Source organism: Bombus fervidus, chromosome 6 (assembly GCF_041682495.2).
Source record: "Bombus fervidus isolate BK054 chromosome 6, iyBomFerv1, whole genome shotgun sequence".
NCBI classification, from domain to species: Eukaryota; Metazoa; Arthropoda; class Insecta; order Hymenoptera; family Apidae; genus Bombus; species Bombus fervidus.
In genome coordinates, this window is record NC_091522.1 from 12,083,926 (window position 1) to 12,108,202 (window position 24,277).

General features: G+C 35.5%; 1 protein-coding gene and 1 long non-coding RNA gene across 7 annotated transcripts in view; both read left to right on the top strand.

Annotated features, from left to right (window-relative positions):
- Positions 1 to 24,277, top strand: part of Wb (wing blister) — a 197,988-nt gene that overhangs the window by 113,989 nt on the left and 59,722 nt on the right. The window lies entirely within an intron of this gene.
- LOC139988424 (uncharacterized) lies at positions 20,457 to 23,200 on the top strand. 4 transcript variants are annotated; one of them, XR_011800108.1, is made up of 3 exons: positions 20,457 to 20,689; positions 21,892 to 22,642; positions 22,799 to 23,200. It is a non-coding gene; the product is annotated as an uncharacterized lncRNA (long non-coding RNA). The 4 variants fall into 4 exon arrangements; XR_011800109.1 differs by having other exon boundaries at positions 20,458 to 20,623; XR_011800110.1 differs by having other exon boundaries at positions 20,460 to 20,689; positions 22,095 to 22,642.

The window sequence follows — 24,277 nt, forward strand, 5'->3', positions numbered from 1 at the left end:
CAGTTAATCTGCACAATCTGTAGATGTTATACAGTGACGCGACCACGTTTCTCGAAAAGTTGATGAGACGGTAACTGTAGAAAATCGATAGAGTACAAAGTTCGAGTTAGAACTGGCTTGAGGAGAAAAATTAGAATCTTATCTTTTGTAAATAATGACACTGCAAATGAATTTTTATGTTTATCAGGAGCCACTTACGATGTTTGTAAGCACTTGTATAGATGGATATTGGAGTATTATGACTTCTACGTAGTAGGTGTCAAATAAATCTGAGAGTTAATTTAATTTCAATTTCAATCTTGCGAAAGTTAAATTTATTAATTATAAAAAATGAACATTATGAAAATTAGTTTTGAGAAAGGGAAAGAACGAAGTGTTCGTTATTTAGGTTTCTTAGGTGTAATGCTTCAGTTTAAATAAATAATAACAGAAAAAATAATTCTTCATGAAAATTAATTTCTTTTATTCCTTACATACCCTTCATTTCCATATTGTGTTTCCACTGCCATTTTTTCTTTTGACATTTCAAATATGACAACTGCTTAGAAACAAGATGAGAAAGTGTGTCGCTCGCAATGACATTTTCAATTTAGTTTTTACCTATTTCAATTTTACGCGTTAAACGTTCATGTTTTATCGAGTGAAAAGGTCACTACATCGTGTTGTAAGCACGATTTCAACATCATAAGACTTTGTTTCTGCCAAAGACTTCAATCGCGACATTCGAGAAAGTGTCTCTAGTAAATCCCAAGAAAAACATTGTGTTTTTAACTTTCTGCATAAATGAATATTTTGCTGCAGGTAGATATTACTCGAGTCGTAAATTCCCCTTATGTAACATGCTAGCGACATATTCCTTGTCAAAGTTCCACGAATAATTTTTCATTCACAGAGATAATGATATGTGCTTTACTAACCCTCCACCTGCATACTGCATCGTTTTCGAACAGTAATTTTATGTAATGTTTCATTTTTCCCATATTTCTATTTCAATTTTGCTTTGCTTCAAATAATCAAGGTAACGTGTAACAATAAAAACTGTTGGATGATATTCTGGAAGCTTGAAAGAGTATTCAAGAATTTTGGTAGATTTTTTGAAACACAGAAACCTAAAAGATCTGCATGAAATTAAACGACCCAGTATGCAGACAACGCGACGTCAGTAAAAATAAATTTACTGATGGATAGTTAGCTTCATGAAAGTAGATCTTCGAAGAAAGCTCTCTGCGAAGACTCACGCGTTTCACTATTCTTCTCGCAAATCATTTTCCACGAATCATCCTTTCCATCGAGTTGTAAATCGACAGGAGAGCTTAAAAAGAGAGCGAGAGGGAAGAAAAGAACAAGAAACAGCTTCTTAATGAAGAGGAAGCCGCGTTGTTCGATGATGTATTCTCTGTATACATTGTTTGCACAACTACGTCTATAATTGCGCCCTGCTTCCTACGCCGATCGCAATATCATCGTCCAGCGATTCAATCCACCCACGTGGAACGTGCTGCTGGTACGGTGTCTAGGCGAGCTTGAAACGATCATATTTTCATGGTGGCACGGGATTGAGCGCTACGTGGGTAGCTGGTCTCCATCAAATCAATAATTATCGATACGTGGCAATAATTGTATATCACTGCTTAATACCTGTATACCGTTTCGGCCTTAATAACATTCCACTTACAAATGGACCGTTCATCGGTCGAATCTTATCCGAGTGCATCTCAGTGGCACTCAAATCACTGGCTTTCATTCATCCGGCTGTTTTATTTATTACTCGCTCGCGTGCCCATCGTTTTCCCCGCGTTGCATCGTTACACCCTTGTAATTAACCCGGCTGTGATCGATATTGATTAAAAATATCGACGCAACCGCGGGAATTCATCGAAGCCTTTTAATAATCTGAACGCGGGTCGACGTATGTTGGGTGTGGTTAAGGTAATCGTGGTTAGAATGCTGAAAAGTAGTTTCGCAGATTGGAAATTACGTATAACGTAAAATGCAGATTTTGTTAAAAGCTTGTTGAATTCAAATGAAATTAATAATAGAATTTATATACTTGATGCAAATATTGTGTAATACGTGTGTAGCGATTCTGTTTTATTTTACCGATTAGCTTTACCCCGCGATACTTGATGGTTTAATTGTGTTAAGCAACTTTATTTTATATAATAGGTTTGTTGATACCCTATCCTTGGAAACATTATATTTTATAATACGCGAAGATTCGATCTAAAGTTTAAACCGTTTGATTTTTAGACATCACGACGCTTCCAAAGACTAAAATAAGCTCGAAAAGTTACTAGAAAGCAATTAAAACTGTCGGAAGCTATCATTTCGTTTGGAACCTTGGATTATACAAATGTTTGATCATGCGTAATAAAATTTCTAGTTTAATCGACAACCGCCTAGATTGTTTCGTTAGACGACTGTAGAAGTGAGATACAGGTTTCGAACAAACTTCTTGACATTTCTGTCTAATCTATTCTAAATGTTTTCAGTGGCTCGCAAGTGGCTTCACAAATCTTTGTTGTGTGTTTAAGGTCGTTATTCTGCACGAATTGCAAAATTTCGATCGTCCGCTCCCCTAATAATTAATCAGAATTAATTATCAAGCTTTGTGCGTTCCTATGATATTTTTACTTGGAATTACTTCCTGAATAATTGGAAACTTTTCACGCTCGTTTCAAGACACCCTGTATATTCAACCATTTCGTGCCAATGGCGTAGAGTTTGGTCATGTCAATTTTCGAAGATAAACCTCGTTAATCACTCGTACCCGTGCTCCCGTGTTAGACCTTGTTGATAATACATGGACAGGAACGAAGAAGGAAGAAAAGTTGATTGCCACTGTTCTCGGCAATCATTTTGTCCTTTCTGTCCCTTTGCACGAGTCGCTTCTTGGTGCAAATCTGTCAGCACCATAATAGGTTGTGCTCCGCTATTTAAAATATCGGCAAATATATGGGCATAATATGCAGATGTCTGCATCACGAGGATACGCTCGTCGTTCAGCTCTTTTCTTCTTCTTTGTCCGATACCGTGGTTATCTTGCAACGTGGAGACGCTATATGGATTTGGATTTTATATTTTCACCTCAAAACGATATAATTTAACAGAACCTAAAATAAAGTAAAATTTGAAATTATTATATTTATTTGAAAATCATGGTACGGTAATTAAGCTTTAAAAATCTCCTCCGCCATGACACGCTACAATTAAGATATTTTTCAAAGATTCTTTTAGAGCAACTAGAATAACCATAATAAATGTTCGTTCCAACGATTGCCAGATTCCATCGCACATTCGTAAGTATTTTCATTTGAATTCTCTGCCTTTCTCTCTCATAATACGTACACACATAATACAACGATACATAATAAATAACGCACAAATTTATATAATTTTATAAACTATATATAATCTCGGTAGCAGATTATTAATTCTATCTCTGGGAAATTATTGTTACAAATCGTATATTTTTAATGAAAACGCGAAATTCCACAGACATGCGAATATGAACGTTACGTATCGTCTGTATAAATTTATTGCAACGACAATGTATTGCAACAGTCTGAAGAATTGGAATAAGCATATAGCTTGTACCAAGCATTACTCTCCATTTCGAGTCATAGTTTGCGCTTTGCAGTAATTGAAACACGCCGAATCGCTCGCTGATAGAGCAGAGACGTCTGCGGATCAGGCAAAGCAGTGGCCGCGAATCACATTCGACGATAACTCAGAAGAAGGCAGGGCAACATATAATGCTGCTCTGTATGTTTTATGTATGAGAACAAGATTACTCGGGTACCACCCACTTACTAAGTGCTACTACGAGCCATTGCTGGTACAGAGGAGCGAGATACCGCGTGCTTATAGAACAAGAGACAATACCGATTGATCTTGAATCAATCGTTTCGCAACGATCGAGATTAATAGCCAAGCTTGTCGAGCAAATGCTTTCTGCTCAACAAGCTTCAATTTCGCGGCTGTTACATAGATACGTGAAATGTAATTGAAAATATCTCAACACGGTTCAAAGGACTACATGATTCATCTCCGGTATATCTGTTTGGAAGATGCTTCGCGTGATATATCGGAAGTTGACACTTTGCGGACATTTTGTTCGGTTAACACACTCAACGCGGTGCACTATGCGGTATACATACAAAAGATATATATCCATTTGTGGAAAGTGATCGTTGCAATTATCAATAAAGAGAAGTTATAGAGAAATGGACCTTTTTGCATTTATATTTCTCCTATAGCATTATTTTTTTAACTACAAACAGAACAGAGATATAGTTTGTTCTAATTACACGAATTTATATAGTATATTCTTTGATATTTTATTTATTAAATATTAATTATTATTATTATTAATTATATATTATTAATATTAATTATTATATTATTATTAATATTATTTATTAAATATTAATTATACAATATCAAAATTATAAAAAAATATTATTAGATATTTTTGCACAGTCGATTTTAAACATCAAAACAAACATAAAAGTGCATGTGCAAAAATTCCATGTTAATAACAATCGACTTAAAAAATTCCAGTTCCACATAGTATAGTATCAGTGCTTAACATAACTTTTCTTAGTTTGGCAACACTTGGCATCGGTTTGACGACAGCGTGTCTAACTACCTGCTCATTTGCTGGAGATTATAAAGGATAATCTCTGCTTACCTGACTAATGGTCGGTGCGGTGAACCTTGCACCTTTATCTATTTTAGTCTCGTGTCACTATTTCATGTACTGATTTGCGTGGATCGTAAAGATGCAATCGAATCGATCCAAAGGTCAACTTGTCAGAATATATATATATAATAAAACAAAAAAAAAATATAAATATATTTATTTATTTATCTATCTATCTATTTATTTATTTATTTATTTATTTATTTAATTTATTTATTTTTTTATTTAATTAATTTATTTATTTATTTAATTTATTTATTTAACTTATTTATTTAATTTATTTATTTATTTATTTAATTTATTTATTTATATTTATATATGTATATATTTATTTATATTTATATATATATATTTATTTATATTTTGTATATATATATTTGATAAAATTTCAAATTCTATTTTTTCACAAAGTAAACCGAGAATGAAAAAATTGCATTCTATATATATTTTTTAATTTTTTCTAACAATGCCTGCATGAACTCCCACCAATAAGAGGAAGTCAAGGTACTGACCAATAGTCTTAGTTTCTCCCTTAAAACTGAAAGCTCAGTGGCTACAGTTTATTTACCATAACTGTTTGTCGGGTATACCCCCCACCACCGTAAATAGGGGTAGTAGGCGAAAATATAAATAGCAAATTAGACAGTCAAAACTACACTTAACAACTATCCGCCTTAAGAGTGAGACTAGTGTGAAGTATCATATTGTTTTGAAACACACCATTTTGTGGGCCGGACCTTTGCATTCGTGTGAGAAGTAATTGTGCTCATAACGATGACGAACGCAGAAGATTTTAGCGATATCGACTACGAGGTATTTATCAAAACATATTAAATATTAATATAGTATATTATTCCTTGTAGTATAATTAACTTGCAATCTAGTTTACACTATACTTGATAAAATTTTCTTCGACTAATTTCCAACTGTACGTTGAATAAGCAAGTGACCGGATTCGTTTGAGTAACAATTAACAGCGTTCAAACAGAATTCGGTTACACCAACTATAGCAAACAATCAAACTAGACACTCGAAACTCGCCCGATTTTAATCTTCAACATATTATTAAAACCTCGATCACAACATCGCGAATTCGACTTCTTATTGACTGAAATTTAAATACGAAATGTTGTAGATTTTGGCGCTCTTCGACGACGAATCTATATTGTCGGAGATAGAAACCATTCTGCTTAATGTGGAGATGTACACCTTTAACTTATACAATTCGTCAGAAAATCAGTCTCTGCCAGCGGTGGAAAGCAGCCAAGAGATGAGAGAGAATAACAGAGAAAATGGGAATAATAGTCAGTGTCGAAATAGGGAATATCGGAATTATGGTCAATATCAAATTAGGGAATATCGGAATAATAGAACAGTCACCACGCCCAACCAGGATAAAGATAAGGACACTTTTCCAGTACCAGAAGTGTACAACTGCATGTACTGTTATAAACGATTTTATAGCCGAAGGGCGATTCGTAAACATCAGCTGAATCACGCGAAGGAGCAACTACGTTGTCCTCGGTGTAGGATGCGATCATACTCTTTTGGGATTCTTCGTCGACATTATATATACTTCCATTACATTTATCGCAAAAAATTTTTCAGCCGATTACCAATGTCGACTTAATTTTCATAATTCAAAACAATAGTTTTTGAACAATTTATAACTTTTCTTCGTCTATTTTAACCGTTTTGTTTAAATTATACGTTATATTGCAGTTTTCATTATTATTTCTACTTCATTAACTTCTGTATTTCCTTTCTTTGTATTTGTTGGTATTCTTTGTATCTTTTGTGTTTTCTATTTTCATCGTTTTATGTTAGAAAATTTTATTCCATCTACGATTTTAGGTATTTGTGAAAAATTCTATATTTGTTGCATTTACAAATTACATCACGGAAGATGTAAACAATAATTGAAAGGAATAACAATTTTTTAAATCATAGACTATGTAAAGACCAGTGAAATCACTGTATTATATTTAATTCCTTAAATTTAGATTAATTTTTCTAACTTTCTTTAAATATATAAAGCCTAGTGAATCATTATGTGACAATTTGCCTTTATGATAATGATAATTGGACTTTTTTAAACCAAACATTTATATGATCATATTTTTAATGAATAATAATATTTTACTACAGTTAGAATTGATTTTACACGATTAACATCATAAACACTACATTTGGTTTGGAATAATTAACAAAAAAATACATTTCTTACTGTTATTGTATATTGCCGGTATACATTGTATATGCATAAAATTGCTAATGTATTTTCCGCCATGAATTGATACAATTCATTAATGACTTAATAAAATTCATCTTACTATTTCATTTCGATTGTTTCTTATTTCCACCATAACCTTGACATAGAAATAGATGCGATAGAAAAAACGAAAGAATAGTTATCTTTGTAGACTGAATGTGAAAAGAGCCTATGCAACATGCACGTGAATCACGTTGAGTAATTTGAGTCGGGAAACAAACAAATAATGATAACTGGTAGAAATTCGAGGTTCTAGTACTTCTTTAAAAGAGAATGCTGATAAAATAAGCGACAAAGATGATTTGTAAGATCTAAGGATGTTTAAAACAAATGGCTTAACAAGAAAAAATTCTAATTTGTAACTATTGACAAATTTATAATTTTCTATAGAATAAAACTTGAATAATATTGAAAATTCATGTCAATGTTTTATTTATTACAGTTCTTGGATAATATTTTACCAAATCGTACTTCACTTTAGTCACAAAATTTCCTAATACTGATTGATTGCATGTTTTAATTGTATCGCGAAGGTATCTTTTCTTGAAAAAGTTTTCTCTAACGAAATGAGAACGCGCTACGCTTCAAACGTTAACTAGTAAACGTGATACCATCGAAAAGGGGTTGGTTCTACGCGAAAGATATGAAATGAAATTTTCTGTAACGGCGCCTTTTGATTCGAGGAAGTGGCATTTCAGAATTTGTCAAATATGCTTGAACATAGATAAAAATAAATAATCGGTAGGAGGAGCGCAGAGTTAAACTTCTAAAATTCTTAATTAAATATGTACAATATTTACTTTTCTGATAACGGGACCCTAAATGAAAATATCCTAATAGATTCTTTTTATTTATTTATTTATAACTTGTTGTTGATTGTTCATTCGCACCTGAACGCTGAGTGGTCAAGTTTACGCAAACTAAAATAATTTCTAAACTCGATTTCGTCAAAAACATGAAATTTTATTCTCCATTTTCGATTTACGTTCTCACGTAGGAAAATTGCTGTTTAATTGATTACTATAATAAAATTTGTAACCTTGTTCTAAATTATGTTAGGGAATTTGAAAACATGCAAGTAATTAACAACAATTTTCTATATAAATTTTCATCTTTATTACATTGTATTTTATTCTAAAGAATTGTAAAATGCGATAAATAACATATCTCTTATGTTATTCCTAAAAACTAACAATGTAGTTGAACAGCGTCTTTTTCATAAAATATATGGATATTCTAAAATTGAAAATCTCATTAATTCGTCTAAAGTTTCATACGAAATTACAACATATATCGCAACATTTTACGATTCTAATTTATTGACCCTAATTTATAAAAAAATAAGTCTCCAAATGGACAAAAAGTCCCACACACCCTTTATCTAACAGTCTTGCACATAGTTTATAATACATAACAAAATAATTTGTGTTTTTTGAACCACGATCTTGAAAGGAATCCACGGTTGCATACAGTGCACCAGTGGAGTTTCTTCAATTGGTAAATCATGTGTCTTCTGTAGGTGGAAGTATGAAAAAATAGTTTGCGGCAATAATGACATTGATAAACCTTGGGCTTCGAGAACACGAGGTTTGATTCGCTTTTCTTCGCCGGGGTATTTTCCTGCTTCTCCGCGGTATTTTCCTGGTTCTCCGCGGTATTTTTCTGGTTCTCCGCGGTATTTTCCTGGTTCTTCGCGGTATTTTTCTGGTTCTCCGCGGTATTTTCCTGGTTCTCCGCGGTATTTTCCTGGTTCTCCGCGGTATTTTCCTGGTTCTCCGCGGTATTTTCCTGGTTCTCCGCGGTATTTTTCTGGTTCTCCGCGGTATTTTGCTGGTTCTCCGCGGTATTTTGCTGGTTCTCCGCGGTATTTTTCTGGTTTTCCGCGGTATTTTTCTGGTTCTCCGCGGTATTTTTCTGGTTTTCCGCGGTATTTTCCTGGTTCTCCGCGGTATTTTCCTGGTTCTCCGCGGTATTTTTCTGGTTCTCCGCGGTATTTTTCTGGTTTTCCGCGGTATTTTCCTGGTTCTCCGCGGTTATTTTCTGAGTGGGACTCGCGCAAGCCAGACTATGCAACGATGATATGTTAATTCCTTCGCATTGAGTGTCATTCGTTTCTTCTTTCTGTTCTGCTCCCTCATCATCGTCCATTCTTATCGAATACTCAAATCTTTTCGTTTTCTTTATCATGAAATGAGTAGCCGTTTTGTTGTCTGATGGCAGACCCGAGCTGGTTGAAGGCGCATTGCCTTTCTGTAATACAAAAAAGATTTCATTATTAATTATTGATATTAATTCGAATGTTTAAATAATTAAAATTGAACAATATTGCACTTACTTCTCCTTCTGACCATATCTCCTTAAGGTTTAATTCATTCAAACCACGCATTTCTGCAGTTTGTAGCAATAATTGACCACATTTGTAGGATTCACGTACGTTGAGTTGTCCTGGACGAATTCGTGTAACGAACATTTTAAGTCAAAGGCAAAAGTAGAAATGAGCACGTATTGCCTGTCGAATGTTCTTATATATAGGTCCTTACCGAATTACTGTAGGTAATTACTGATTGGTAATCCGGATTTAGCTTCTAGCTACAACATTTCATTGGTGGTTTGGGGGTGCTGCTAAATATGCCATCAGATAATTTTTTCGCTTTAAGTGCTGTGTCACAACATAAGGGTAGTAAGCAGGTAGCTGCGGAACAATTAGTATATTGTCGTAAATGTTGTAAAAGGTGTCGTAGACGATGTATATAGTACCGTGTTTAACAAGCCTGAAGCAGCGTTTTGCATCGAAAATTCTATACGAATTCTATGGAATTATGATACCATCCGTATAAAATTTATTGAACATGTATGGTTTAGTTATACAATCGCAAGATGTTGGAATAAATTTATATTCATACTGGAAACGGTTTAAGATTTTGTAATTTATTATAAAGAATTTATTAGAAAGAAAAGCTCTTGTAGTGAGTATGAATATGCAATACAGCACAAACTTTATTTCGAGGAACCTTTGTAGCCTATACCTGGACTGACCATCATCGTCCCTAGCAACAAACCCAGTCTGACCATGTTCCAATGACTTTTCGTACATACATTAAACGGATTTCAAACTTACCAAATTTTCAATTTCCTAAACTTTAATTAATCGTCGATCGAGATTCCAATTATAATGTTAAAAATTTTTAACGAAGTTTACGCATATGTCTATGCAGCAGAAATTCATTGCCAAAGTAAGCGATAACTGACGTATCCAGAATTATTTCTCAGCTCGCCAAACTTACAAATTAACATTCCATTGTAGTTCGAGTTCAATTAATTCCACTTACTTTCCCACTTCGATCTCGGAAATTTACTTTTAAATCGAATGAAATCGGTGAAACGAACGAAGTATGTTGTTCTTTGGCCGCATAAAATTCTATTCAAATAAACGATAAAACGTCGTGTACGACGATCGACACGGACATTATCATCGAAGATCGTTTGCGCAAGTTCTGTTCGCTCGCAAATTATTCATATTTATGCTCGAACGCACGATGGCTAATTGATTTTGGAACAAGGAAAGCAGCAAGTCGCGATGCTAATAATTATTGTAAGTCGATGGACGATCGTAAAGTGGACGAACCGCGCCGATAACGAATCTCGCTCGTGTTAATGAAGAAGTCCTCGGAGATATACTACACGCGTAGACACACGTCGCATCCAGTCCACATGGTCTTGATAACGATTAGATTCAAATACGTTTGATTACATACTCGGTTCGATGACTTAAGTATCAATATCGTGTGTCTTTCTCTATGTCTGTGTCAAAATTGCGATGAATGTTTATTGGAACGAATGTTTATAACGGAATATTAACGTGTTTGGAGGATAAAATTAATGTGTGCCTTTTGGACGAAGTACTCTACAATTATGGATAATTTATGATTATTATGGATAATTATGGATTATTTATGGAGAATATAGCTAATTTTAAGAAGGCAGTTTCTTTCGTCGATGGATATTGTTAGAATCTTGTAGCGACGGTAGCGAGTTCGTTTAGTATATTTTAAGATCGTTTTATCTCAATTATTATCTGCTATTGGTATTTTTAAATATAGTTAAAAATATAATAGACAGAGAATTAGACAGCTAGTAAATATGGAATAATAAAATAATAGTAAAATGAAGCTATATGCTAATGAGTATCGTTAAACGATTGCAGCACAATGTGTAATATTATTACCACTATTGTATATTATCCTATTCTAAACATTGTATCCTATATATCTTTATATATCTTTCTTATAACGATGTTTTGTTCTTTATTTTGTTCTTCGCCTCAAAATAAACAGTAGATCTCAAAGTCGTGCTTCGTACGTCCCTTTTGCCAGCGAGCAGATCGCACGAAAAATATACCTGTTAATTGACTTCATGGCCGCATTGGTAAATATCTACATGGAGACGTCGAAAGAAGGGCCATGATGTCGTTCAATGTGCAGTTATTATGACTCGATACAAAATCATTACAGTAATGCCAGCTCCAGCATCGAAGGAGAAAAGAGTGAGAGGGGCGTGGCAGCGATAAGGAAAGGAAATTTTGTCAGTGGAGATTTGTGGAAGTAAAGAGAAAAGCATATTTGCAAACAATGTGTGATTCATAGTTTACGTAGGCTCTTTCCTTTACTTGGAAACCATGGAATATCTCGCTCGCAATCGTAGAAACATTGTGGGTAGAAAATTTGCTTTGTATATAGGGAAATATCAGGTAGCTGTAAGGAAATTTTCTGTTAGTGTAGTATTAAAAATGGTATCAAGATAAATTTTCGATGCAATCCTGTGTTCATATATTCGTAATTCGTAAGCAATAAATTACACACATCTGCACGAGTAAGGAGATTAACGTAAGTTGCTGAGCTTTGAGTAATGCCACGTGGAATTTAATCAGCGAGCAATAAATGTTGCCACGTATACATAAGAAGCGATTACATTTATGGAAATAGAAATCTCAGGAGGAAAACAGCTGTTTCTACAGCTTTCTGAAAGCTGCACGGGACCTTAACGACGAGTCGATGATTGAAATGGATAGATAATAAAAGATAATGGTCCAAAACTAAATTTAATGAAATTGCAGTTATGAAGGATTCATATGTGACTCGTTTCTTTTGAATTAACTATTATATTTAAAATAATTAATTCTTGAATAGTTTAATAACTGTTGCTTGCTGGGTAAATAGTAACAAATAATATTTCGTACAGTACGATATACAATAATATTGCGTGCAAAATCATTCTTGTTCTTTTTACAAGAATTGTATAATGGTTGGTCAGACGGGTGATAAAGTTTACGGTGGATTGTTTAAACATTTTTATTGGAATACGGGGTATTGTAATTGCTGCATGTACTTTCTCTAAGCAATAAAATGAACATTACATGCAACGTAAGAGTGACTATAAATTAGACATAAAATTGAGTAAAATGTATGGTTATCGTCTCGTGTTACATGTATTTCTACTTGAAATAACGCCCCTTTATGGTACATAATTGAATGGCATTAGCTAAAATAAATGATCAATAATATACCATGGTTACAGTTTAATATATTTCATCGCATAACGCGTATTTTAGGAAAAATGTATGTGAATTTTGATTGCAATATCATTGAAATACTGTTTAATTGGAAGTAACTCAGGAAAGAATGACCCACATTGATATATATATTGTTAAGAAATATATACTAAATATAATAGAACGATCATTTCTATGATGTCAAATTTATTCTATTCAATTTATAACACCATAGGTGTTACTTGTTGATCGTATAATTAGATTGAGCGTTTCAAGTAACGATCTATGTATATATGTATACCTATAGCAATAAATTATAAATTGATATTTTTGATATTTCTGTATACGACCCATATTGCATTAAGATATCTGATTTTACATTTTCTTTTTAATGTTATAAATTTTCTGTTTTACGTAATAAAGACAATCGATGTGACCTATCTCGCGTAAGATATACGAATACAGATTACGACGAAGCAACTGTGATTTAGATCCAAGTTGCAGATTAAGATCTAAAATCGCGAAATCGATTGATATGCGGTACCTGACATATAGAAAATCGTAAAGCGCGAAGCACGAAACGAAAGCTCGAACGTCGGTTCCAACGAACGACGCAGCAACGCCGGCAACAAGCAACGAGCGTACAATGCACGCGATGCGTGCTATAGAAGCTGAAAGCGGGCTTCTCGAACAAGCGTGCGAGTAACTACAAACGTAAACCGGACGAATAAACACGAAACAGCTCGTGTGCAAAGAAAGAAACGAACGGCGAAAGGAAAAAAGATGCATCGAACAGGAAATAGAGAGAGAAAGAGAGAGAAAAAAAAGAAAGAAATTTCAAAGAAGAGGAAGTAGAAAATATCCACGAGACGACACAGACGAGTTTCAGAGCCTGGAGGCGAGATCCGGCCGAGAGAGTTTTCCGTCTGGTGTAGAGGACGATCTAGGAATGCGCAGCGAGAACACTATTAAAGCACGTAGAAGGCAGTCGAGCTCGTAGATAGATCCTCTCCACGGCAATCACCTGCTGGGTGGTCTGACGGATCGCCACCGGCCATCTCTCCTGTAACTCCCTCGTATGTTCGTATTAAGTCATTTTGCCGCATGGTCGTCCGGCCATGGCGGTGCTTCGTTCCGTCAATAAGTCCCCGGAAGGATGAATCGGTTCGAACGAGGTCGAACTCTTCATCGAGAGAAACCGTTCTGTCGTCGCGTGCACCGACCATGATTAACTCGTGTTTCTCTTACAAATACTTGTTCACGTGGATGGTCGATGTTCGATGGTCAACGATTCAGGGAAAGGATCAGTGCTGTAGGAGACAGGGTATAGTAAGTGTTCCTCAACCTTTTGCTATAGGATGTGCCAGCTGCTATAAAATTTCTCGAAAGTCCCTTCGTTTTTCACGCAGCTGTTCATCGGAAGTAACGAACATCGTTTGAACAAATTGTAATTTAAAACAGTCTCTTTCTGATTCAAATGTTATATTTGCATAAAACTAAATTTGTTCATCGGTCGACGAATAATAGATAAGGATAATAAAATCTGTAAATAATTTTTAAAAAATTAATTTCGTTATTAAAAAATTTTTAAATAATGTATTTAGTCTCGTTCAAGTAACAGAAAATCTATTTTTGTCTTTTATTTATTAAAAAGATTTACTCAGCAAGTTTGGACATTCCAGGCTATTTTACTATACAATACCCAACCTAGACTGCACTGTACATAGTGTAAAAGCCATTACGGTTTATGGTGTACGTCCAAACCTTTATGACCTTCGTTTAGGACAACGTACAGTAGTAAAGCCAGTAAAGCCGTAGGACTGAAATATTCGACTAAAATGTACTTTGTAAGCAAATTTGGAAGGATTTGGAAATTCCAAGTGTCTTTAACAATGACATATGCCGAATTATTATTATTATTATTTCAATAGTAGTACCATACCATCGTATTTATTATTTATTTTAATGAACTTCAATTTGATTAACACCAAAAGACATATTCCTCGTGCATCTATCGTAGCTATCGATTTTAAAGCATCGTAGCAGACAGTGCATAATCGAAGAATCGCAGCAAAGAGTTTCTAATCGCACGATGAAACTGCCTTTTCTGATTGCATGAGAAAAATGTTTGCTATTCTTGTTTTATTTATCTTTCGGAACTTAAAAATTATCGTTAGATCTTCTATCTATATTCTTGGAAAACTCAAGCTGAACTCAGCATGGGTTAAAAGAGAAAATAATGAATGTTTATGTGCAGAGGAATCTGTTTTTATAAATTAAAGTAATCGTAGGTAGGATGTTTACCGTCCTTCTAATGGCATAGTATAATCATTTTAAAAGATACATTAAAGAATGATGGGATGGGTTAAATAATAACACGATATCAGGTGTAATTTTATTTAAAAGGTTTTGAAATCTAGGTAATTTGAAGTTCACTGCCAATCGCATAACATGTACATACACGAGCAATTTAAGAAACGAGTATGAGAGAGACATGATCTATCAGGATTATTAAAGTACTAAACGAACTTTCTAAAACGAATAAATCAACATTTACTTGTATCATTATTCGAATAACTCTGATATAGCGATTCGATAGACAAATTATTCGAATAAATAGATACAATAATTCTTTATGAATGACGATTAATTGTTACTCGTATAAGGTATTTGACCAAGGAAAATTCATTTTCTTAAAAAGAAATTAATTCACTCGAATAATTAAATCGAATAGACATTTAACCGTTCTTCGATTCTCGAATCTTTCGGCAATGTTTTCAAACAATCTTTTTTACTTTCTTGAAATTTAAGAAATTTTCTAAAAACAGAAAAATACCACTCGATCGAAAGTTACAGAAAGGAAACGAAAAATATTCAAGTGGTACATCTCTTTTTAAATTCTTCGAAGTAAGACTTCCAAGTCGTAGAATCTTTGCTAAACAAACCATAAATCCTTCACGTAACAACCGTAATGTCTATCAGCTTTAGCTAAACGTCGTATTTCAATCGTATCTTATCGCAACTTATCCATGCCGTTAAGTTTTAAAATTAGGAGAAATTGTCGATCATCTTCTGGTACGGCACGTTTACGGTGTTGTACATTGTACAGTCAAAAATCGCCTATGGTGTTACTTCGCTCACTGGGAGTGCCAGACGTTTCGTAATAGGTTAAAATTCGTGCTTTTAGTGGCAGATAATGAAAAAGCAGAGTCAGCGTAATATATGCGAACGTGTCGACGAATCGGTTACAAAGGATCGTCGACGGCTCGTTAACAAAAGGGTAGATCGACGTGGTGTTTAGAGAGATCCTCGATCGTTTCATCGCCAAGAGCTACGTCTGAACAGAGGCTCGGATTATGGTCTAATTTTATGAAACGCTTCTGATATGGTCATTACTGACTTATTGCCCGACAAATTTTCGCTGCCCTGGCGAGACGAGCTCCGAGTTTTCTTAGAAAAGTTCGTATAGAAAACTTTAGACTTTAACAAAACCTAAGTGATATATTACATAATAAATCATATAATAACGTTTTCCCATGTTAACTTCATATTAACCAGAACTAGCCTCATATATTAAATTCCTAATAATTATAATTATTAACTGATCGCTCAATTATTCGCATATCTTTTCCCTTTCATAGTATTAATGGGTTTATATATGAAATGGTATAGGTCATGATAAGTGTTACTGCTGACGTATATGATTTTTGTAATCCTTCGGGTTGGGGAATATTCTTCCAGTCATTCGGGTCGCTGGCTTCTCTAAAAGTCGTGAAAAAGAGGATTATAGGTGCGAGAATTCGAACCTGGTTCTTGAGACCGTTTGTCTTATAGCGCTGACCATATAACGCTACCGTCGTCCGAACTGCAAACTGTTGGAAAGTGTTCTATCGAGTGTCGGTTTTTACAAATGTACCGAATAAAACAAAATCAAATAATGAAACGTCCACATTCGCGCTATCCGCACTATCCTAGGAACCAAGTATTAGTCATATAAACATTTTCGCAAATACGAAAGATAATGGTCCCATTGGAAAAGGCAGTCGATCGCGAAATTATGCGACCGTACCTGTTGATGATGTGCTGGTACCAGCGGGCGTAATTACTCTCATTATCGGGTCCGCGTAGTGGGAATGCAGATACACGTGGGCGCGAGTGGAAAGAACAGAAAAAGGAAGAAGAGGCGCGTACGTTGGTCTTGACGTATTTATCAATAAGTTTATTAATGACGCTAGCAACACAATCGGGATACCTGATTCGACGCAAGGCTATATAATTACTCGAATGAACTCTAATTACGCGAATGAACGCAAATTTCTCGACGCTTCTCGAGCCGATGTCGCTAGGCGTGCGCTCCTTCTTTGGCAACCCTAATCGAGGCAAGCTCTCCTGTGAAATTACTATGGCAGAACTAATTCGAAATTGAGGGATTAGTGAGTCCCTTTTACATTGTTGTCGGAGATATATGTGTTAGGCGGATTAGAGGGTATAGATAGTAGCATTTGTGTTATAATGTAGCTTTTATTATGTTGTATTGTAGCGTAGTATACAGCTTTTCTTTTGTTTCGTGAATAAATAAATTACATTTTGTATCTTAACATTTACTACAATTCACAGTTTAGTTCTTAGAAAACGTAAGAAAATGTGAATACAGTTTATAAAACAATATTTATACCTACGATTAGGATTAAGTCCTATTCTAAAGAAATATTTTAGAAATGTGTTTTAAAAATCCGGAGCCATCGAAAAATAATGAATCAAAAATGGCAAAAAATAAATCTTATTTTTAAGTTTGTATTAATACGTTCGCGGATTTTCTTAACCTGCTAGGTACGACGTGCTGCTATAGTAGCTCCTTCTATCGATTCGTTCGCTCACCGTTTGAACCAAATTAACTTTTCCATTTGTCTTGCTTCACACTTTTCTTGTCACACGTTTTATAACAGTGTTAACAATATACAGACAGAACATATAGTCTTTGCTTTTGATACGCCAGTGTCAGGTATCAATTGTTGTTTTTCGTTAAAGTAAATATAGCATTATTAGATGCTTTTTTTAACATGCCGATCGGTATCCTTATAATTTTGTGGAATCTTCAACCTCAACCTCAAGATGTTCAAAATAGAAAACGAAGTGCAATTTGAGAAACACTATCGCGCTATGAGTGTGAAAATTGTGACGTTGGTCTATGTGTCGTACTATGCTTTAAAATATACCACACTCGATTGTATTATTTATTAATTATTAAAGTAAATTATTAACGTTAAAGTATATGCATCATATCTTGAAGAAAAATTATATTAATTTAATTACCAAAAACTTCATTTCAATGTGCCTGCGTAGAGAACAGCATTAAAAGTTAGCGTCTAAATTCTGGCGTACAGAGAAACAGCTCAGCGCAGAATTCAGCTATACCTAAGAGATGAAGAAAATATAAATATCGAAAAAGGAAGTAAAAAGTAGAGTAAAAGAGTTTTATTCGTACTTTAATATTTTTCAACTTGCATACCAATGTATTCGATTTTTAAATCTTACTACATTTATCCATTTTCATTTTCCTTCTATTCTTTCAGGTGAGTATCCCTTTTGGTAACGTTGAAAATCTACATTGAATCTACACACGTGCACACGTTCACGACCTTTCGAGTAAGTGTAATTTTTATTCTTTCTTATAATTTTAGTTTTTAAAGATAAAACTAATGAAGTTTAAATTTAAAAATATAAAATATGCTCCTTCCAAAGTTACTTTTAACTTTGGTGAAGGTCAGAGAAACAGTTACAACCCTAGTGAAGAACAGTTATTCTTCAGGTAGGCTGAATCTTTCTCCGAAGGATCTTTTCATAGCATGTTCAGTGAATTTAATGAGTCAAGTTATGCTCGTTTCATAGCGTACGTAGACCAGGAAATGTTTGTTGTGGCAATAGACGTCGCAAGTATCGAAGATATTGAAAACATTAATCAATGAAAAAAAAAATGATATGCAAAGATCGCGGTAAAATAAGCAATTTCATAATAATTATGATTGAATAATTCGTGTATCCAAACTTGTTTTAAAATATCCAAATTTCTGTATTCTCTTATCAAGCTACTACTTCTCTTTGATCTCAAAGAAAAGACAGCAGAAATAAATATTTTGACCAGAATTAAACAATCAGCTGAACAAGCTTCACTTTCAGTTTCATATTACGCGTTATTACGTAACACCGCGTGATATAAATATGCATCTTAAAGGAACATAACGAACGAGGTTGTAACAGCGAATGAATTGAGTTCATGGGGCAAACGTTACCCTAGTGATCTTGAAAGGGCTCGTACACAGCTTCAGACGCGGCCGACGAAAAGGAACAAGGCATTCTTTGATCGTATTCGCGTGGACATGCGGCGAGACTAACGTACTTCTTCCAAGATACATCCACGTACAGACATAGCTCTTCTTTTTTTTTAAAAAGCAATCTGGCTTTAGTCGCAAGTTTGTCTCAAATTATCAATACTTTCTTTTACAATCTCTTTAATGAGAGCCGAAACATATCGAATCTTCTTTCGTTATTTATCGTAATTGTTACACCAAGCAATATTTTGCATCTCGAAATCTGCGATAAAATATAAGGAGATGTACTTTATGGAAAAGAATGTTTTTCATCAGAAAACAATTTCAACCGCGTACTGCGAAATGTAATTTGTAAGCTACAGTACGGTATAGCTTGGTACGATACCGGAAGATCGAACACGGAAACCATATCTGCCGGCACCGCCTCCTTATTAATGAAATCGTGTGATCAACCAAGCCCAGCTTTGGTACGACCGGTACTTATACGATATAAAAATTAATTCCATCTTGTTAAACGACCCACGAAGTAGTCGAAGCTTCTGTCTTCTAGAGTGATATCGATGCACCTGTGCTTCACTCTTGCTCTTTCCTTTCTCTTAACCTCTGCTACATCCTACGAGACGAAAACACCATCTGTGAATCCATATCGTCGCTCAAAGTAGTCGAATATTCGTAGGATTTTTTAGAATTGTTTCCACGAGACGCAAGCTGAATTCTTTAAGTTTATCATTCTTACATAATATAACGTTTTATTTATAAAGCATAACAAAGTTCGTTTCATTCTAGTGTCTTTTAATTCCAGGATTTATCACAGAATATCTAGCTTACCTTTGATACATCGTTTTATATTGCTAACTAGTTTGCTATCTATCTATAGTGATTTTTTCAAAAGACAACCTTCATTTTTTCAAAAGCGTAATATTCTGAATCTACGTGTTTCAATTTATTTAATATGCGCGAATCGATAGACGCATATGCGTACATATGTGTATGCGCGAGTAACATTAAGATTTATGAATAATGAATATGCATAAATCTCAGCGACATAGTAAACAGCGTTTCTACGAGTGGAAATCTACTCTATAGCAGTTTCATGCGTGACATATTCAAATGAAATCTTGCTTCTTCATTGCATACGTAAAATGTGTATTCCTGACTGACAATCGAGCGTTTTATCCGTTCAACGAAACTGTACAGCGATGTTTATAGAAAGCTCGTAAATTCACATATCAATCTTGATCGCCTGTCTTCGCTATTCTATTTTAACCCAATTACACCGACGATATTCCATCCCTCTGTCACAGCCACGTGTCTCAAGACGAGACACCGCGACAACCGCAACGTAAATCCTCTGCCTTTACGACGACGGTCTTCAAAACCGTCATCGTTCGTGTTTTTTGACGCCGATGTCCCTAATGGTTCTCTCGGCGTCTAGCCATCAATGTCGTAGCCTCGTGATTCACGACTAGGCCCAGACAAGCGACGTAACGTCGCGGTCGCGTTGCCAAACACTCGAATGAGAAACACAGGCAGGTGATCTCATCGCGGAAGTACCAGCGAAGATTTTGTATTCCGAACCGTGTGGGCTCTATAAAACTAACCGTGCCCACGCGGCCTGTCCATTACGTGCGGCGTCGTTCACCGTCAGATACTCATCGTCACGTAGCCAGGCCACCTGTGCCACCATGAATATCCCATAAAATTGCCTTTTGCTTTTCTTTCGAGCCTGCCGCTCTGGGAGTGTCAGCCTTCGTAGTTTCTAATTCTCGGTTCGTGTTCTCGTGAAACAAAAGACACCCAGGGACGTCTTGTCTTGAGATAGGTCTTGGAGAGTGGTAAGTAAGGCGGAGACCACACGAGCGTTGCAACGACGTCTGTTGCCTGACACGCGTTCTGGAAATACGTTGCTTCTACGAACAACGCAGTTTCGATAATACGCGGATTTCTTTTCTCATCGATTTCATTTTTTCTTCTACATTTATTTTCGATCAATTTATTCAGCGTATCTTTCCAATCTTTTTTATCATGACGAATAAGAGACTAGCTCTTCGCCGTGGGCTAGCGGACGTCGACGTGGACCAACGTCGATTCGAAACTACGCGAATTCGACGTTTCAGGATCCACGGAACGTGCCGTAAACCTGACTAGTCTGAACTCGTTCGTGCGAACTACATAACACTTTGCAAGTCGTCCATGCGTGCAAGAAGCAATGCCAGCGAATTCAAAACACACAACGAACCGTTATGAAGCTTGGAAAAAATCTAACGACCAGCGTGTCTCTGTCAGCTACATAGCTACGGTTCCACTATTTGCGCGCGTAAAAATAAACGAGTTCGTCATCTTCTTCTTCGAATTCCATATTGCTGTCCGATACATACGGGCAGTGATTTCAGAAAGTTCGCATCGAATCGTCTTATACCGAAGGATATAAAGAATGAATAGAACAATCGTACATTTTGAATAGAAATGCACAATATGCGCGTGCATTGGAAAGATATAAATGCGTGTACGTATTTCAGCTTTCATGGATTTCACCCTACGCGGTCAGTCGATGTCCCTAAACGCCGCGTAGTTTGCGGAAGCATCGTACGTATATATATCGCCGTATATCGGAGTCCATACACGAGCAACATGCATCACTGTCAATGCCATGTAACTTGTAACATGCGTAACTCTTTCCCAAACACATTTATGTTAAAACAGACGTTAGATTTCGTAGATGTACGTTCTGTATCGTATTAATTCGTGTAGCAAGCCACACGACATTTGTAGGACGCGCGTCACGCGCGCACGCATTTGTAGAGGATGTTCCTTCCACGATTTCGTTCGCAAACGTTTTCGGACTTCTTTATTGCCAATTATTGCTAATGCAAAATGCTTCCTTTACGTATCTTCTTTCGCGTATTTTGCATTTCGTAGACGATGTTACCCCGGTAGTTCTGTCTGTAAGAATTTTCGAATTTCTTTATTCTCAACTGTTGTTCTTACAAAAACGCTTCTTGTTTGGAATATCTGTATAAATAAGATTATTTTGCAGCTTCTATCGTACCCCGGAGTTGGTTCATATTTGAAAAAAATTATTTTTATTGAGTGTTATAACGCGATAAAAAACGAAGTGGTAGACGGAAGGAGGAGGGTTGCATCTACCTCCAAGAGTAAATAAAATATAGAAATATCGATATTATCGCGTTCTGAAATATTTGTAAGTAATTACAGTAAATTTAATTGCTTAAATTATAGTATCAGATAGAGCTAGAGGTACAGTAGAAGCTGTCGGTTATCCCAGCAGTAAATATTGTGGATATACATTTGCCTGTGAGACACAAGCCAGTACATTGTCTGTATTGTCAACGTATCATCGTCAGTTGATCTTTATGCTGTACACCAATGTGAAACATAAGCGTAGTCCGTTTTATCAATTCAGAGGAGACGCGGAACATTGCTCGATTACGCAATGGTGAAACCATAACTGAAAAGCGGTGTCTTGCGCGATTGGTAAATCAACGATTCGTGACATTCAAAGACGAACGTGTAAAATTTCGATGAAGAAGATATCTGCACAAGTGATATTCCCACGCATTCTGAAGCATTCACAGCATCACGGATAATCATCGGATAGTACAAAGCACATCATCAACGAGATACTCCTGAGGAATTATTAATTTGAACAAAGATATGGAATATAGCAGCTCGAGAAGATCGCACGAACAAAGATGATTCAAACATGTGTACGTAATACATGGAATATGTACAAACATTAGAATTTTTCATGCAGAATGTAGTTAAATGTGAGTCGTTCGATTATCTAAAAAATTCAATTACATTCGAACTGAATTATTTAGTTCGGATAATCGGGATTCTACTATATTATGATATAAATTACAAGAAAATTTTAAATCTCTAACGATGTATTTATATACTTTTACGTATCCCCTCTCCTTCAGGAAAGGCTCATGGATACGCCACTGACTGTACATCCGTACAACTCTATACGTACGTACTACTTTTACGTCCGTTACAACGGGCGTCGTTTCGACGTTCGTGTGGCCGCAGCCTAAAGGTTCCCCTGGAGAACATTCGCCGAGCGAACAGGTTCAGATTTCGGAAAAAATCCTTTCGATTTATGCTCATTGACGGCGACTGCCGGCTTCGTGAAACAGAATAGACGGAGAGGCGTGGTCGTGGGATTCACGATGCTTGCCGAGAAAACGGCTGATATTTATTAGGTAGCTGAGACCGATCGAACAGTCTTTCGTCGATACTTCAACGATGTGTCGAGCATTTTTAAATTTTGATGTTTGTCGTACGTTCGATATGGTACGAGATAGCGTTAATGGTTTAGGATTATTTGAAATGATATTGCAAGAGAAAAATATTTTGAATGAGAAATATTTTTCTCTGGTATATTTGAATCAAAAGTATCGCAATATTTTCTGTGATTCGTTGAATCGTAGACAGCGACAGCGTAGCTCTTTAAAAGTCTACGATAATACGAATGAAATTTTTGCATGTATACTATGAACTATTAGTTAAGAAGGACTTAAGAAGGACAACCATAGAAGATAATGCGTTCAAGTTACTTGAGTATCTAAATAAATTTCCAACGAAGACTTTAATTATAAATATATCACAACTAAATTATTCAACCATTTAACGTTTTCTCTACCGATCTGTCTCAACGGCTGGAGAACTTGCAACTTTCTTCACCTCTTTATCTTACAATCGAAACTTTATAAATATCAAAAAATATTTAGTCGTTGCTTCAAATAAAATTCTATTTACGTATTTAGTAGTTTAAATAACGCTACTAAAGGATAAACTTGCTTTGAAGAACAGCGAACAGTATTCTCGTTGGCATCAATGGAGCTCAATGAATCACCGAGCCATTAAGTACTCGCTCTCTCACTGGCGCGGCGGATAGGTGAGCGGCACAATGTAAATGCCGATTTTTCTCCTTTTTATGCTTGATTACAACAAGTGTTTGCTCACGCAATGTGCGAGGGCTTTAACCCGGAGAGTAGACGACCACGTAGGCAGATGAAAGATGCGGTGCACGTTACACGAACGTCGTCCTCATCTAGGTGACGATTCATGAATCTCAGAATAAATCGCGCGAGAGTAATATGCGGCCACATAAACGCCACACTAAATTGTACGCTATAAATCGTTGTATTTAGCAAAAGCTGTTATAATAATATAGCCTGGAAGCATGCGTATCTATGCGTTAAAATGGTGTTCCCAATAAAAAGTAACTACGAGGATGGTGAATGGGTGTAGTCGAGAGTTAATCGGTGTAATAAAACTTAAGTTTAATCAGAGAAAATAATTAGACGGTGTGGTGTACGTATAATTTATAATTCAACGGACGAGTAACAAAATTTCTGTAAAAACTTTGCGCGTTGCAAATGTGATGGACATTTTTG